The sequence below is a fragment of the Rhipicephalus microplus genome, chromosome 3 (assembly GCF_043290135.1).
Source record: "Rhipicephalus microplus isolate Deutch F79 chromosome 3, USDA_Rmic, whole genome shotgun sequence".
In the NCBI taxonomy this organism is placed as follows: Eukaryota; Metazoa; Arthropoda; class Arachnida; order Ixodida; family Ixodidae; genus Rhipicephalus; species Rhipicephalus microplus.
The window spans coordinates 208177293-208194165 of record NC_134702.1 but is presented as its reverse complement, the minus strand read 5'-3'; positions in this window follow the sequence as shown (position 1 = coordinate 208194165).

The following is a 16873-nucleotide window of genomic DNA, read 5'->3' as shown; positions in this document are numbered from 1 at the left end:
GCTAGGTGGATATATCAGTCATGCCTTGTCACCTGCATTGCTGTCGTCACCGTACAAAGTGTCGAATCAGGTTCAATACGGTAGTCAGGAGCTTGGAATCTCCGCAATTCGCGACGTCGCCATTTATGTTTGCTTCGATCGACCTTTTGCAGAGCAGTGATTCTGAAATAGATGCAGTTTGAAGCAGCACTGCAGAGGTGCCTGAGGATGCAGGCTTCAGCCATGTTCGCTCGTGTGTCTCAGCTATATTTGTGTTTTGGCGGGCAAAGCATTCATGTATACTCAGAGTTGTCAATGCAATATAACTATCACGAAAGTTATCAGCGGAGAAATTGAATGCGTTTCCTGCTTACCAGGTTCTTTTTTGCGCCTCCAGATGGTCCCGCATATCTCTCGTGGTTACACGGTATTATACCATTTTAACGAGGACGCAAAGTCTACAGATGAACTAAAATTAAACGATACCTGCATGTTACTTGTTAGCGTTGATATCTGGCTATACGCTGTTCCACTTTCGATAGCTTGTGGACGTAGTGGCGTGCAACACATATGTGATATGAAAAGACACCCTCATTTCGCTTTTTCTGTGCCTCGAACGAGACGACTGCAGCTCACGATTCCCACACATGCTGACCGAGAAGCACACGTTAAATAATGATCTTTTCTTTCGTTATCATTTCGAGTCATTCAATTCTGTGCGACGAACACCAGACGCAACGAGCGAGTGCATTTCTGTGCTTCGGTGCCAGTCGGCGCCACGATAAGAACTCTCGGATCGTTCTCGTCATCGCTACTATCGTATCGTCCATCAGAGACATATTTGTGGAATGTATCACACCAAACACGTACCACTAATGTCGATGTCGCAGGGCAGTCTATCTTTTATTTTCTTCTCCTTTGCTTTTCTGCGATGTTTGACATCAAATTAATATAAGTCCCACGTGACGAATGCCGTTCAAAGTTGGCCAAGAAGACCTATGCATACCAGTCGATCGAACGATGGGCACATCTCGCATTTGATGTCAGTGCTCCTTTAAAACACTGCTACGCACCGTTTCTGCAACTCAACATGAATACTAAACGCACACATTTGTTTGTGGATGGATGGATGGATGGACGGATGTGGCTCTAGCCTTTAGATCGCGCGGCGGCGGCTAACGCCACCTAGCCGTAATACTTTGTTAACTAACCACTACATTTATCTTTGTTTTCCCTTTAAATAGTGATGTTGAAGTCTGGTACTTTGAAATAAAAAATATTGTTCAATGTTTTCTTTTTTTCTTTTTTAAAATTTTGTTTGGCTACTTCTGGCACTGTCACTTGGTGGCAGAATGAATCAAGTGCGCTTTCTAGTCACCTGGAAGTACAGTTGAGGGCAGCACCACAGCGCCTGACCACGCTTTCGATAGGAGACTTCGGAACGTTCTACACATATAGGGAGACGCACGGCTTTTGCAGTTTTCACCAGAATAAAACAGAAATTGTCTCACATGTATTAAAAGGTCTGCTTCCATTGCTGCAAATAACACATGCACGTGTGTTCGTTTATATTGATAAAACGTACAGGGTTGAATTTCAGCAAATGACATAAGTCGAAGCTTGACTTTCTCGTGTTGTCAGACATGGTGCGATGTGCCGGCATGGCTTTTTCTCGATCATCGCTGAGGCCTTACCTGAGGTTTTTTCGAATTAATCTTTCGCCTATTACTCGCAGCTCTCCCGGCCGCCGGAACCTCCGTCTACCGAGCAAATACCCGCGCGTGGGCGGCACGCGGGTCGTCACCATGCCCCCTCCTAAGAAAAACTTCTTCAATGTCCGGACGCCACCGGGAATGTCGGTGGACGAGGTCATCGACGCCCTGGAAACCCTGGACGGACTCCAAGAAATTTACAGTGTACAACATCACGGCGGCTTCGATTTTCAAGTCGGGGTCAATTCGACCCGAGCAGTACAGGTCCTACTTGAATGCGGCGGTCCCCGCCTCGGAACCAGAGCAGTCCCACTCGTACCAGTAGCACGGCAAGTCGCAAGCATCACCTGCCCCTACTTGCCCTGATACGTGCCAGACAATGAGGTCGTGACAGGCCTGAAGTCCTAGGCAACCACACTAAGAATTGAGGAGGCACGCTACAAGGATCGTCCAAGTATCCACACCGGAACAAAGTACATTAAAATGGACATGCGGCCGGAAAACATGCTGCCAAATTTCGCTTGAGTTGGCGGCCATAGGGCCGCCTTTGAATACCGCGGCGTGAGACGCCTCTGCCGCCGTTGTAACCAGGAGGGCCACTTCAGGGCCCAGTGCGACACCCCCCACTGCGCAAGATGCGGAGTCTTTGGACACCGCACGGACATTGCACCGAAGCGTGTCGACGTTGCGGCGGCGCCCATGCGAGCGTCGACTGCACCGCAAGGAAGACATACAGTATGGCGGCAGCCATGGAAGTGGACGAGTTCCCGACACTCTCCATGGTGTCAGCTACCGAGCAGCCGATGCGGAGGCTAACCACCCTGCGTCCGGCAAAGAGCCCGAAACCTAACAATGCAGAGGACGGCCCGGAATAGCATATCCCCGAAAAAACGCAGGCGCAAGAGGCGTCCATTACGATGCAGGAGAGGCTGCAAGCAGTTTTGCTTGCAGCCTCTCCTGCAGCCAAGTTTTGCCGGCAACGCCCAGCTACGCTGCCGGCGCCGAAGCAGAGAGGGTCGCAGACAGCGGCGAGGGAGAGAAGCGAGCAGAATACAGTGCAAGAAGCGCGAGCGGCGACGACGAGACGGAGGACGACGCAGCCAGTGCTGTCAGTTGGGTTAGCGTCGAGGAAATGGCCGTTGGGGGGAGCTGCCTCGAACGAGGTCGCTGTGACGGGAAAGACAAACAGGAGGACCGCCTCGCGGCGCGCAAAGGGCCACAGGGAGGGCGGAGGCTTAGCCTCAAGGCAAGGACCGAGCAAGTAACCAGCGCCGCAACACGCAGCGAGTGGTGGAACAAAAAAGGGGATGACGACGACGTGCGGCACGGCGAGGTCCTGCAGTCCACAGTTGGCAAGACCCCCAGCAGCCCCGCCGAACAGCAAATGTCCAAGAAGGCATCAGGAGAAGGCGCGCCCAAGCGCACCGAACCGTCCAGTCCCAGCCGGCGGCAACAGTCGTCCAAACTTGCACCGCAACATGGCGGTGCGTCGCAACGGCGTGGCTGGGAGGAAAGCCAACATGGCGCCGTAAGGATGAAGCCGAACCGAGAGGGGAAGATGGCGGTGGACGAGCTGAAGGGGCAGACAGGAGCAGCATCGTCAGACGAGTTATAAGCCGGAGAGCTCGTCATCGACGAGCGGGCAGCGACACCCGAACCTCTGAACCGCACTCCACAGGAAGCTTTCTCGATGCCGGCAGGTGTCGGCCGCGGGCGGAATAGCCGGAGTCGCGACCCCGAGGCTGCCCGCGGTAGCATCCTTTCCCTGTCGCCCAGGCACTCGGACCCGGCCGCTCACACACAGACCGACGAGAAGCGTACTCAACGCAGCACCAAGAAGGCGAGACGTGACGTCGCAGGGTGCCGGAGAGACAGCACTCCGGAAAGCGAACACGAGGAGGTGAAGTCAAAGCAACGCTCAAGCCAGCAGTCGGCGACGGGCGACGTCGACACAGACAGCAATTTATACTGATAGGTGGGTCCATTCCATGACTTCCCCACCGTTACGTGCTGCCAGAGCTGCCCTCATGAGCGAGGCGCCGAAAAACTGACCGAGCATCCCCCGAATTGTGTTACCAGTAGTGCCTGAAACTGTGACATCACTGTCACGCAAGGTTTTTTCTTTTTTTTCTTTGCTCCTTCAGTCTGTGACTTTCTTGCCTTTGAAAAGTCGTTGGTTAACATGTGTTGGACTACGCCCCCCCGCCTTTTTTTGCTGGTCTTCAGCATTTTAGACGCAAGAAGGGAAAAAATGTACTTCACTGTTCGTGTCGCCAGTGTGCCGCTTCCCTGTCGGCTTATCGCCGCCAAAGTTCCGTCTGATAATGTGTGCTGTAGGTGCACGGCCGGGAAGTGTTGCTATTTACTCGACAGTTCAAAGGGGCACGGCTGTTTGCCTAGATACCCGTCCGTGCCATATGGACGGAATTTTTTTTAGTTTCTTTTTTGACAGTCATGTTGGCTTGCGCAATGCCTATTGCTAATAAGCGCGCCGTAACAGTTTTGGATTCTAACTTGCTGTCTGTGGACATGTGCCAAGCTTCCCCCCCCCCCCCGCCTTTTTTTCTTTCTCTTCCTTGCTCGTCTTTGGGAGTTTAGATGCCCAAAAAGGTACCTCATCGTCGGTGTCGTGAGTGTGCCGCTTTCCTGTCGGTTTATTGCCGTGCCTAAGTTCCTATCGGCTTACTCTGCACCTAGTGCGTCTGCACCTGTCTTCTTGAGACAAGCAATGTATTTCTTGCAATTTTGTATTTCAACGCCTTTGGGCATGTTTCCTTGTAGTCGGATGTCAGCGCAACGGTCTTCATGCGGCCTCCCGTCCGGAAATATGTGCTGTAGGCACACGACCGGGGAGTGTTGTTACTAGGTTGTCTAACGTGGTACAGGTGTTTGCCTAGATACTCGTCCGTGCCGTATGGGTGTTTTAATTTTTTTCCTTTTTCTATCGTTGTGACATCGGGTCAAGCCTAGCTATTTGTACGGTCGTGCACTCAACTTGTTGAACCATTACTCTGTCAAATGAGTGCGATTATGTCATGCATTTTACGTTCTTGGAGCCGAAACGGTCACCTGCCATTTAGGTGGTGACGACAGGGAGTTGGCCGATTCCACATTTCCCAGTGGTAATTGCATTTTAATCATTCGAGTGCACCACCAGATTAGCATCACGGTAGTAGTGATGGAATGGGCGAGTTGTCGACACTTGGCACATGAAGCGTGTTTTTTTTTGTCTCAAGGGAGACACTTGATAGTGATGTGTGAGCGCAATATGCGCTATTTGTCTCTGTCCATAGTCGGGCAGCCATATAGCAAAGTGGTACATTGCCCAAACCCTTGAGTGCCTTAAGTGTCATGTCTTGCTTTATTCCGTGGATAGGGTATCCTCTCCAGCATACCGGTATCTCATGCACGATGGCCCCACAAGGAGTGAATCTAGTCCCATCCTACCAAGTGCTGACGAGGGCCTATTGTAAACTGTGAGTGTGACACTTGCCGCTTTACAGCCTTTTGCTTCACGTGGCTGTCCATACAGTTCAGCCGTTGTGTGTTTTGTACCATTTAGCCATTCCATAATCTAGTGTTCATTTGGTTCCTGGAATATTTAGCGACATGCATTAAGGTGCAGAAAGGAAAAAAATTGTCATGTCATGATAAACAAACATAAATGTCTCTAGAGATAGTTACATGAAACGTTCGGGGCCTGCGCATCCCACAGAAACAAAGGTCAGTGGTTAGAACAGCTAGGAAACTGCAGTGTGACATTTTGTGCCTACAGGTGTCACAAAACGAGCGCTCAAAAAAGGGCACGCCGCCAAATTCTTGCGACGAAACGCAGGAGTGACGCCGTGAGGTCAACAATGAAAAAAAAGAAGAGAAAACAAGCATCCAAAGATTCCCCGGGCACGCGTCCCTCTCCCCTCGGAAGCGTAGGTTCGCCGACGAACCTCCTCACCCCACACCGGCGGCCGAGCAAGCCCTCGAAATTTCTAGATGGAAAGGGGCGTGGTGATGCCGGGTTGAGTCATCCGTCGCGGACGGCCCTCGTACCGTCTCGCTCTTTCCCCCAGCCTTCGCTGCGCATCGCACCGACGAAATGATGAGAATTTTCTGGAATCGCGCGCGGAAGGTATTTAACCGAGCAGCGGAGATAAGAGATCAGGATGTTGCGGTTTATAAATTACAGGGTGTTTATTTAAAAGCACGCACAGTGGGACTTGTAGAGACGCTCTCAGAGAAGGCCGCTAAGATCGTCGTATTCTTCACTCTGCTGCGCTGCGCCTCTCGAGCAAATCCGCGTTCTCCGTTGTTGTCGCTATCTCGCCGCTAATTGCAGCTATGCACGCGGCATTACCCTCCCGCCAGAGTGAGCATCGTCTCGATGCTCAACAGGTAGAGATGCGGCCATCGAGTGTTTACATCACTGAGAGTGGTAAAGTTTCATGCGGACCACGTGCAGTGTCCCAGGCAGAGTCTGGCGACGTTTGGAAGAGGAGGAGGCGTCGGGCACGACTTCGTACGTCACGTTGCTAAGACGGCGCAGAACCTTGTAGGGTCCGAAGTATCGGCGTAGAAGTTTCTCTGAGAGGCCTCGTCGTCGTACAGGAAACCAAACCCAGACTCTATCTCCTGGTTTATTAATTGACGAATTCGTGGCGAAGGTTGTACCGTTGGGCGTCAAGTTGCTGCTGGTTCATTATTCTGACGCCGGCAAGCTGCCTTGCTTCTTTATTATTATTATTACGTTAAGTTTTATTGGCGCAAGGGCATCTAAGGGCAAAGAGCGCCAGTACAAGTGTTGTTTCAATTCGGGTATTAGTTTAAAAATTAAAAAAAATGATTAAAACATGAATAAATATTAAAACAAATATCTACGAACCATTTAAAATGCAGTATATTTAAAAGAATGTCACTTTGTTTAAAAAGGAATGTCACTTTGCTAAAACCTTCATTTTGTTGGCTGAAATATGTGCTGATAAATTAGTCTGCAAGGCCCAAGACCCTCGCAGCTGAAGTCCTTGCCTGAGCAAGAACTGCGAAGGCTAAGACATACTTTTTTTGCACCAGGCAGTACCTCACACTTGAGGCGCAGCTGGTGCCTAGGATGGAATGATATCATTGTTAAAAATTTCACTTTCGCAAGATAATGAAGAAGTCTCTTAAGGTCATCCACTGCATCAAGTGATAAAAACAGCGCTAGATGAAGTGGGATATGATGTCGATAGAGCTCCCTGAAATGGGTCAGTCATGCTTGGTCAAGCACAGGACATTGTATGAGAACATGCACAACGGTTAGACTCTCTCCACAGTGTATACATGTAGGTGGATCAGTGCCTGTTGATTGATTGATATGTTGGGTTAAACGTCCGAAAACCACTATATGATTATGAGAGACGCCGTAGTGGTGGGCTCCGAAAATTTAGACCACCTGGGGTTCTTTAACGTGCACCCAAATCTGAGCACACGGGCCTACAACATTTCCGCCTCCATCAGAAATGCAGCCGCCGCAGCCGGGATTCGAACTCGCGCCATGCGGGTGAGCAGCCGAGTACCTTAGCCACTAGACCACCGTGGCGGGGCGATCAGTGCCTGTCAAAAGGTGTTTATGTGTGGCATAAGTGTGGCCTATTCTGAGCCGTGTTAGAGTGACTTCAGCGAACCTGTTGACTTTTTGGGGAATAACTTTCCTCAGCTGGGGTTTTACAAGGTGGAGTTTGTTGTCGACTTCTCTGTCCCATTCAGCTTGCCAGTGGTTGCGTAGACCTCTACGTACAACGTATTTTAGATCTACACCCGGAACAGAGGTTATATCTGTGGTTTGCCGACCAGCGGCTTCTCGTGCATTCTTGTCCACTATTTCATTGACCGCAATTCCAGAATGACCTGGAACCCAGCAAATAACAATAGAAAGTTTTAAGTTGTAGGCTGCATAGATTTCGTTAAGGAGCTTCTTGAAAGTACGGTTCTTGCTGTACTTGCCACAAGACAGGGCCCTGACAACACTTAAATAATCTGTGTATACTATAGACTTTTGTATATTGTGTTGTTTAATGTGTTGTATAATAAGCAGGATACCATAGGCTTCCGCTGTGAAAATGCTGGTATGTGTATGCATAGTTCTGGTGTCCGAGAACTTTTGTCCATAGGCTGCACAAGATACAGATGTTTGAGATTTTGAGCCATCAGAGATGAATGCGGTTGAACGATATTTGTGTTCAAGGGCCAAGAAATGTTGCTCAATAAGTGCACTTGGACAATTTTCCTTTATGATGTCTTTGAAAGACCAGTCACAAGTGACTGGACATTGCTGCCAGGGAGGGATGTGTTCGACATGGTCACTTTCCGCCAAGTCATTGAAGAAAATTGCAAGTTTTTCTACTGCAGGTCTTAATGCCAATGAAAACGGTGGGGCGATATAAGGACGGTTTAGGTATAACTGGGTAGTAGACACATCGTTCATAAGTGTTTTACATAGGTGCTGCTTCAGAGACATAATCTTAACTGCATAGTTGACTCCTAGATACGTGCGCTGATAGTCTAGTGGCCACTGATCTGACTCTGCATAAAGGCTTTGAATAGGGCTGGTACGGAAGGCACCAAGTGCCAGACGGATACCTAGGTGGTATACAGGGTCCAACATTTTCAGTGCTGTCCTTGAAGCTGACTGATATACTATGCATCCATAGTCTATGCGTGACAGAACCAGGCTTCGAAACAGAGATATGAGACAGTGCCTGTCTGTCCCCCACGACTGATGCGATAAAATCTTTAAAAGGTTCATGGTCTTGAGACATTTTAACTTCAGCTGTTTTATGTGCTAGATGAAGGTGAGTTTGGAATCGAAAATTACACCGAGGAATTTTTGTTCTTTCGTGATGACTATGTTTTGTCCATTCATTAGTATCCAGGGGTCAGGATGCACACCTCGTCGTCTCGAGAACAGCACACTAGTAGTCTTGTCAGTGTTAAACTTAAAACCATTCTCGTCAGCCCATTTTGCAAGTCGATTAACACCTAACTATATCTGGCGTTCGCATACAGTCAAGTTACACGATTTGAAACTAATTTGAATGTCTTCTACGTATAGAGAGTACGATATTGCAGGTGGAATAACAGAGCGAAGAGAGTTCATTTTAACTATAAATTGTGTGCAGCTTAATACTCCTCCCTGCGGCACTCCATTTTCTTGAAGAAATGTGCGCGATAACACAGTACCTATTCTTACACAGAACTTCCTTTCAGACAGCTAATCTTTTAAGATGGTAAACAACCTGCCACATATTCCGAAAGACAGTAGATCTTGCAAGATTCCATATCGCCAGGCAGTATCATATGCCTTCTCAAGATCGAAAAAAACAGACAGACAGTATTGATTGTGTACAAACGCGTCGCGTATATACGACTCGAGGAGGACAAGATTGTCGGTTGTGGATCTAGCTGTACGGAAACCAGACTGGCACGGGTCCAATATGCCATTGTACTCCAAGTAATAGACCAAGCGGCGGTTAATCATTTTTTCAAACACTTTGAGTAGGCAGCTTGCGAGGGCGATAGGCCTGTAACTATTTACCGAAGAGGGATCTTTGCCCTGTTTAAGGATTGGTAGTACTATTGCCTCTTTCCAAGCAGAGGGTATTTTGCCGGTACTGAAAATCTTGTTGTAAAGAGCTAAAAGGCAGTTTAGGGTTTCATCAGGGAGATTTCTGATCATTTCATAATTGTATCAGAACCAGGAGCAGAACTCCCACAGGAATCAAGGGCGAGCTTCATCAAGTCATACACTGTTAGTGGTTTGTTGTATCCGTCTGATCGAGGCTTGTTCCGGCACAGAGGTACACTTTCAGCTATGCTTTTGTGGCGTAAGAACGTAGTGGTATAGTTTTCTGAGCTTGACATTTTCTCGAAGTGTACGCCAAGAGCGTTTGCCTGTTCTTCTATTGTGTCACCCTAGTCATTCACCAAAGGGAAGGGATTTGGGCCTTCTCCTTTAAGTTTATGCACCCTATTATAAACCTTGCTGACGTCTGTGTAGGTGTTTATTGAGGATATATAGCGTGTCCAGCTTTCCCGTTTGGCTATACGGCGAACACGCCTGCCATTCGCTTTGCAACTTTTAATGATTATCAATTTTTCTGCTGTTGGGTTGCGAGAAATAACCCTCCATGCTTTGTTTTGCCGTTTTTTAGCAATTTCACACTCCCGATTCCACCATGGCTTTGCGTTAACCTTATCATTCCTGGACTGCGGTATGCACTTTTTTGCACACGTAAGAACATATTCCGAAATATAGTTGGCCATCTCTTCTACTTCCAAATGGTCTACCTCTTCGAGGTGTAGTGTACATAGCTCTCTGAATTTCACCCAGTTTGCAACATGAAAGTTCCACTTTTTGGGATAAGACGGCCGGTCATCCTGTTGTTTTGTTGCTAAAAGAGTTGGAAAATAGTCACTTCCATATGGATTATTAATAACTTTCCAATCTAAGTAAGGTAGGAGTGACGGTGACCCAATGGCTAAATCTATGCATGAATATGTATTGTGTGTGGTACTGAAGTATGTTGGCTCTGCCTTATTGAGCAGGCAGGCTCCGGATGCGAGAAGAAAGTTTTCTATTGCACGACCTCTCGCATCACATTTGGTATCACCCCATAGCAAACTCATCATCATCATCATCATCATCATCATCAGCCTGTCTACGTCCACTGCAGGACAAAGGCCTCTCCCATGTTCCGCCAGTTAACCCGGTCCTGTGCTTGCTGTTGCCAATTTATACCCGCAAACTTCTTAATCTCATCTGCCCACCTAACCTTCTGTCTCCCCCTACTCCGCTTCCCTTCTCTGGGAATCCAGTTGGTGACCCTTATTGACCAGCGGTTATCCTGTCTACGTGCTACATGCCCGGCCCATGTCCATTTCCTCTTCTTTACTGCAGCTATGATATTCTTAACTCCCGTTTGTCCCCTAATCCACTCTGCTCTCTTCTTGTCTCTTAAGGTTACACCTACCATTTTTTTTCCATTGCTCGCTGCGTCGTCCTCAATTTAAGTTGAACCCTCTTTGTGAGTCTCCAGCTTTCTGCTCCGTAGCGAAGTACCGGCAAGATACAGCTGTTATATACCTTCCCCTTGAGGGACAAGGGCAATCTACTTGTCATAATTTGAGAGTGCCTGCCGAATGTGCTCCACCCCATTCTTATTCTTCTAGTTACTTCAATCTCGTGGTTAGGCTCTGCGGTTATTACCTGCCCTAAGTAGACATAGTCTTTTACAACTTCAAGTGCACTATTACTTATCACAAAGCGCTGCTCCTTTCCGTGGTTGTTGTACATTACTTTCGTTTTCTGCAGATTAATTTTAAGACCCACCTTTCTGCTCTCCTTGTCTAACTCCGTAATCATGAGTTGCAATTCATCCCCTGAGTTACTCAGCAATGCAATGTCATCGGCGAAGCGCAGGTTACTGAGGTACTCTCCATCAACTCTTATCCCTAACTGTTCCCATTCTAGGCTTCTGAAAACGTCCTGTAAACACGCAGTGAATAGCATTGGAGAGATTGTGTTCCCCTGCCTTACACCCTTCTTTATTGGTATTCTGTTGCTTTCTTTATGAAGCACTAAGGTAGCAGTTGATCCCCTGTAGATTTCTTCCAGAATGTTTATATATATTTCATCTACGCCCTGATTCCGCAGTGTCTGCATGACGGCTGATATTTTTACTGAATCAAACGCCTTCTCGTAATCTATGAAGGCTATGCATAGTGGTTGGTTATACTGTGAGCATTTCTCTATTACCTGATTGATAGTATGAATGTGGTCAATTGTTGAGTAGCCTGTTCTAAATCCTGCTTGTTCCTTTGATTGATTGAATTCTAATGTTTTCTTTACTCTGCTAGCAATTACCTTTGTAAATAGCTTGTATACTACAGAGAGCAAGCTGATCGGCCTGTAATTCTTCAAGTCCTTGTCATCTCCTTTCTTATGTATTAAGATGATGTTAGCGTTCTTCCACGACTCTGGTACTTTTCCCGTCAGGAGACACCTCGTAAATAGAGTGGCTAGTTTTTCTAACACAATCTGTCCTCCATCTTTCAGCAGATCTGATGTTACCCGATCCTCACCAGCAGCTTTGCCTCTGTGCATGCTCTCTAAAGCTTTTCTGACTTCTTCTATCATTACCGGTGGGGTGTCGTCTGGGTTACTGCTAGTTCTTATAGTATTAAGGTCGTGGTTGTCTCGGCTACTGTACAGATCTCTGTAAAACTCCTCCGCTATTTTAACTATCCTATCCATATTGGTAGTTATTTTGCCTTCTTTGTCCCTTAGTGCATACATCCGCCCTTTGCCTATCCCTAGTTTCCTCTTCACTGCTTTGACGCTTCCTCCGTTTTTCAGAGCGTGCTCAATTCTCTCCATGTTATACCTTCTGACATCGCATACTTTACGTCTATTAATCAACTTCGAAAGCTCTGCCAGTTCTATTTTGTCTGTTGTACTTGACACTTTCATGATTTGACGCTTCTTAATTAGGTTCTTCGTATCCTGGGAAAGCTTGCCGGTGTCCTGTCTAGCTACCCTGCCTCCAACTTCCACTGCACACTCCGTGATGATACTCATCAGATTATCATTCATTGTATCTACGCTAAGGTTGGTTTCCTCGCTAAGAGCAGAATACCTGTTCTGCAGTGACACTCTGAATTCCTGTACTTTCCCTCTCAGTGCTAGCTCATTGATTGGCTTCTTGCGTATCAGTTTCTGTCGTTCCTCCTTCAAGTCTAGGCGGATTCGAGCCCGTACCATTCTATGGTCACTGCATCTTACCTTGCCAACCACTTCCACATCCTGCACGACTCCTGGGTGTGCAGTCATTATAAAGTCTATTTCGTTATTATTTACGCCATTAGGGCTCCTCCATGTCCACTTGCGGTTTTCTTGTTTTCGGTAGAAGGTATTCAAAATACGTAGATTATTGCGTTCTGCGAATTCTACTAGTAGCTCTCCTCTGGCGTTTCTAGTGCCGATGCCATAATCTCCTACTGCCTGGTCTCCAGCCTGCTTCTTCCCTACCTTTGCTTTAAAGTCGCCCATTACTATAGTATACTGTGTTTTCACCTTACTCATTGCCGATTCCACGTCTTCATAGAAGCTTTCAACTGAAGCGTCATCATGGCTGGATGTAGGCGCGTAAGCCTGTACTACCTTCATTTTGTATCTTTTATTCAGTTTAATTACAATGCCTACCACCCTTTCATTAATGCTATAGTAATCCTCTATGTTGCCAGCTATGTTTCTGTGAATTAGGAACCCTACTCCCAGTTCTCTTCTGTCTGCCAAGCCCCGATAGCAAATGACGTGCCCATTCTGTAGCACAGTATAGGCCTCATCTGTCCTCCTAACCTCACTCAGCCCTATTATATCCCATTTAATGCCTTCTAGCTCCTCGAATAATACAGCTAGACTTCCCTCACTAGATAACGTTCTAACGTTAAACGTTGCTAAGTTCAAGTTCCAATGGTGGCCTGTCCGTATCCAGAGATTCCTAGCACCCTCTGCTGCTTTGCAGATCTGACCGCCGCCGTGGTCAGTTGCTCCGTAGCTGGTGGGGACTGAGGGCCGTGAGTTAATTGACGAATGCCTACGGGAGGGGGTGGCCAGATACTGCACCAGGGTGGCCAATCCTTCTCTGGTGAGATCATCGGTGCGTACTGGCTTTAAGTCGGTACGATCAGACAGTAGTGCAAACTGTGAGCATTAAAATCTCCAATTAACACATATGGTTCTGGAAGCTGATCAATAAGCTTTTCGAACTCTGTTTTATTGAATGGTTCGTCAGGGGCTATGTAGATCGAGCAGATAGATATAAGACGGTTGAATAGAATAGCGCGAACAGCCACAACCTCAAGAGAACTTTGTAGCACAATGTGCTGGCATGCTACGCTTCTTTGTGCAATGATGGCCACACCTCCAGAAGAGAAATTGCCACCATTTCGATCTTTACGAAAAACCACATATTGATTCAAGAAATTCACATGAGTCGACTTTAAATGAGTTTCTTGAACACAGAACATTTTTGGCTGATAGTCATTAAGCAAGTCTTTGATATCATCTAGGTTATTAAATAGGCCTCTGGCATTCCACTGTAGTATTTGTGTGTCTATTTTAGGTGTATTTTGTGTTCTGTGCTCAAGGATGAAAAGTAAGCTCACGGACCCTTTCCAGAGGCCGTGACACGAGATTTTTCTTTTTTGGATCGGTCGACAGAGTCGCGCCAATCCTCAGGCGCTGGCTGCGCCCTCACGCTCGGTGTTGTGTTCATTGCCTTTTGCGAGGCGCTGGACACGCGCTATTGCGAGCGCTGCATTTGTTTTGAGGGCCTCGCCTCTAAAGACGAGGCCTTCGCGGCCCCCAGCCCGGAGGTTGGTGGGTCCTTCTTCAATGGCGGAGCAGCACTGGCTGCAACCGCCGAGGGGGCAGAAGGTGTCACTGCCGGCGCACTACGCGTGTGCCAGACAGGCGCCGGGGGCCGTCGTGGCGCTGCCCCCTGATGCGCCACTTCAGCAAAGCTGGTTTCTGGAAGGTAGGACACCTGCCTTCGTGCCTCCCTAAATTAATTGTTTTGTGTTACCTTAATCGTGACAATTTCCTTTCTTTCTTCCAGCTTGGGCATGACCGTGAGTATGCGGCATGTTCCCCGTTACAATTCGCACAGTGAGGAGAGTTTTCACAGGCGTCAGATGTGTGTTCGTCAGCACTGCATTTCGCACAAGTTAGGCGGCCTCGGCAGTTCTGAGAACTGTGGCCAAATCGCTGGCATTTGAAACATCGGAGAGGGTTTGGTATATATGGCCTCACTCGGAGCTTGATGTACCCAGCCTCAATGGAGTCGGGCAGTACACTTGAATTAAAAGTAAGTATCAGGTGCTTAGTCTGGATTTCTTTGCCATCACGCCTCATCTTAATTCGTTTCACGTTGATGACATTCTGTTCGCTAAAACCCTCCAGGAGTTCAGCCTCCGTCAGCCCTAACAGGTCATCATCTGAGACAACGCCACGGGTGGTGTTCATTGTTCGGTGTGGGGTTACTATTAATTTGGTATCTCCAAATTTCACTAGATTAGACAATTTTTCATATTGTTTCTGGTCGCGGAGCTCCAACAGGAGGTCACCACTTGCGTTCTCGATGCTTTATAACCTGGGCCAAAGATTTCTGTCAAAGACTTCGAAACAAGACAAGGTGAAATTGTTCTCACTGGTTTGCCGGGTGTGTCAGCGTGGACAACGTGAAATCGAGGAAAGGATACTCTCTGGTGACCATAAAACTGGAAGACTTCATCGGTGCGCCCTCTTTTCTGAGGGCGATCAGGGAGTGGGGGGAAGGAACTAGCCATAAGAAAAGATTTCTTTTCGGCAGCGGTGCCAGCCACCCACCATGGAGTACTACAAGGGAACGCTGCAGGGTCTGGAAGCACAGGCCCTGCAGACGCCTGCTGTACACCAGCACTATAACCGAATATGGTGTATCCAAGGTAGGATAGCCACACAGGGTTAACCCTTGCCGCGAGGAAACACGGAAGTCAACGGAAGAGAGTAGAGGACAGGAAAGATTTAAAGTAAGAGAAAAGACGAAGATGTGAGGGGGAGACAGGAAAAGGCGACTGCCGATTCCCCCCAGGCGGGTCAATCCGGGGGTGCCATCTACATGAAGCCAGGGCCAAAGGGGTGTGTTGCCTCTGCCGGGGGGCCTTAAAGGTCCAATCACCTAGCGTCGCCTCAAGCCCCAGGATCCCCTTTTCTCCGGACACGGCAAAGCCACGCACGGCTAGGCGTGGCAGGGAGTCAAAACTCCCCCGTTAGATCGGGTCAGTGGCGTCGCTACACACCAAACGCCTACTTGCGCAGGCGCCCCTGCGGGGGCTGCCTTGGTTTTTCGGCGCGCTCAGTGAAGTCTGCGGCGTCTGTCCTTGAGTCATTGCAATCGTAAGGCAGCATGGCGTCAAGCATTGTCGTAACTTCTCTTCCATGAATTAGTGCGAACGGCGTAACTTTTCTTGTTTCCTGGCGCGCCGTAATATACGCGAATGTGATGTACGGCTTTATTCGGTCCCCATTCTTGTGTTCTACGTCGACGTACATGCAAAGAATGTCAGCGATTGTCTTGTCAAGTCTTTCTGTAAGCCCATTTGTTTGTGGGTGGTAAGCGTCGTCTTCCTATGCACTGTGCCACTGAGCGTAAGCACAGCGCGCAAAAGCTCGGCTGTAAACGCGGTACCTTTGTCTGTTATGACGACAGCCGGAGCACCATGTCTCAGAACAATGTTCTCACTAAAGAACGGGGCCGCTTCAGCTGCAGTGCCACTCGCGGTTGCCTTGGTCTCCGCGTATCGGGTGAGGTAGTCCGTCGCCACCATAACCCATTTGTTGCCGCTGTCCGATTTTTGGAATGGGCCCAGCATATCCATTCCGATTTGAGAAAACGGGGTTTCTGGCACGGGCACAGGATGTAATAGTCCAGCGGGTTCGACAGGTGGTACCTTGCGCCGCTGACAGTGAATGCATGTTCGGACGTAATGTTTAACCTCTGCTGTGATTCTTGGCCAGGAATAGTTTTCTTTGATGCGTGTCAGTGTTCTTGTGAAACCGAGGGGGCCCGCAGTGGCTTCATCAAGGCAGGCTTGTAAATTTTCGCTGCGGAGAGCTCCAGGAACTACCAGCAGATAGCTTCTACCTGTTGATGAAAAGTTCTTTTTGTACAGAATTCCGTCCCGTAAACAGAATGACGATAAGTTTTTCGAAAACACTCTTGCTGCATTTTCGGCTCGTCCAAACAAGAATTCTATAAGTGAGTTGAGCTCCCGATCATCTTGTTGTTGCCGAGAAATGATAGCTGCATCAACAACTCCTAAAAAACCTGGGAAATCATCATCCTCTATAGCCGGTGATTCAATCGGTGACCTTGACAAACAGTCGGCGTCTAAGTGTTGCCTTCCTGACTTGTAAACTACGGCCATGTCGTACTCTTGGAGCCGTAAGCTCCATCGTGCTGAACGTCCAGATGGGTCTTTCATGTTGGTCAACCAACAAAGAGAGTGATGGTCGCTTACGACTGGGAAAGCGTGGCCATATAAGTACGGGCGGAACTTTGCAACTGCCCAATCGACGGCCAGACACTCCTTCTCCACTGTTGAGTAGT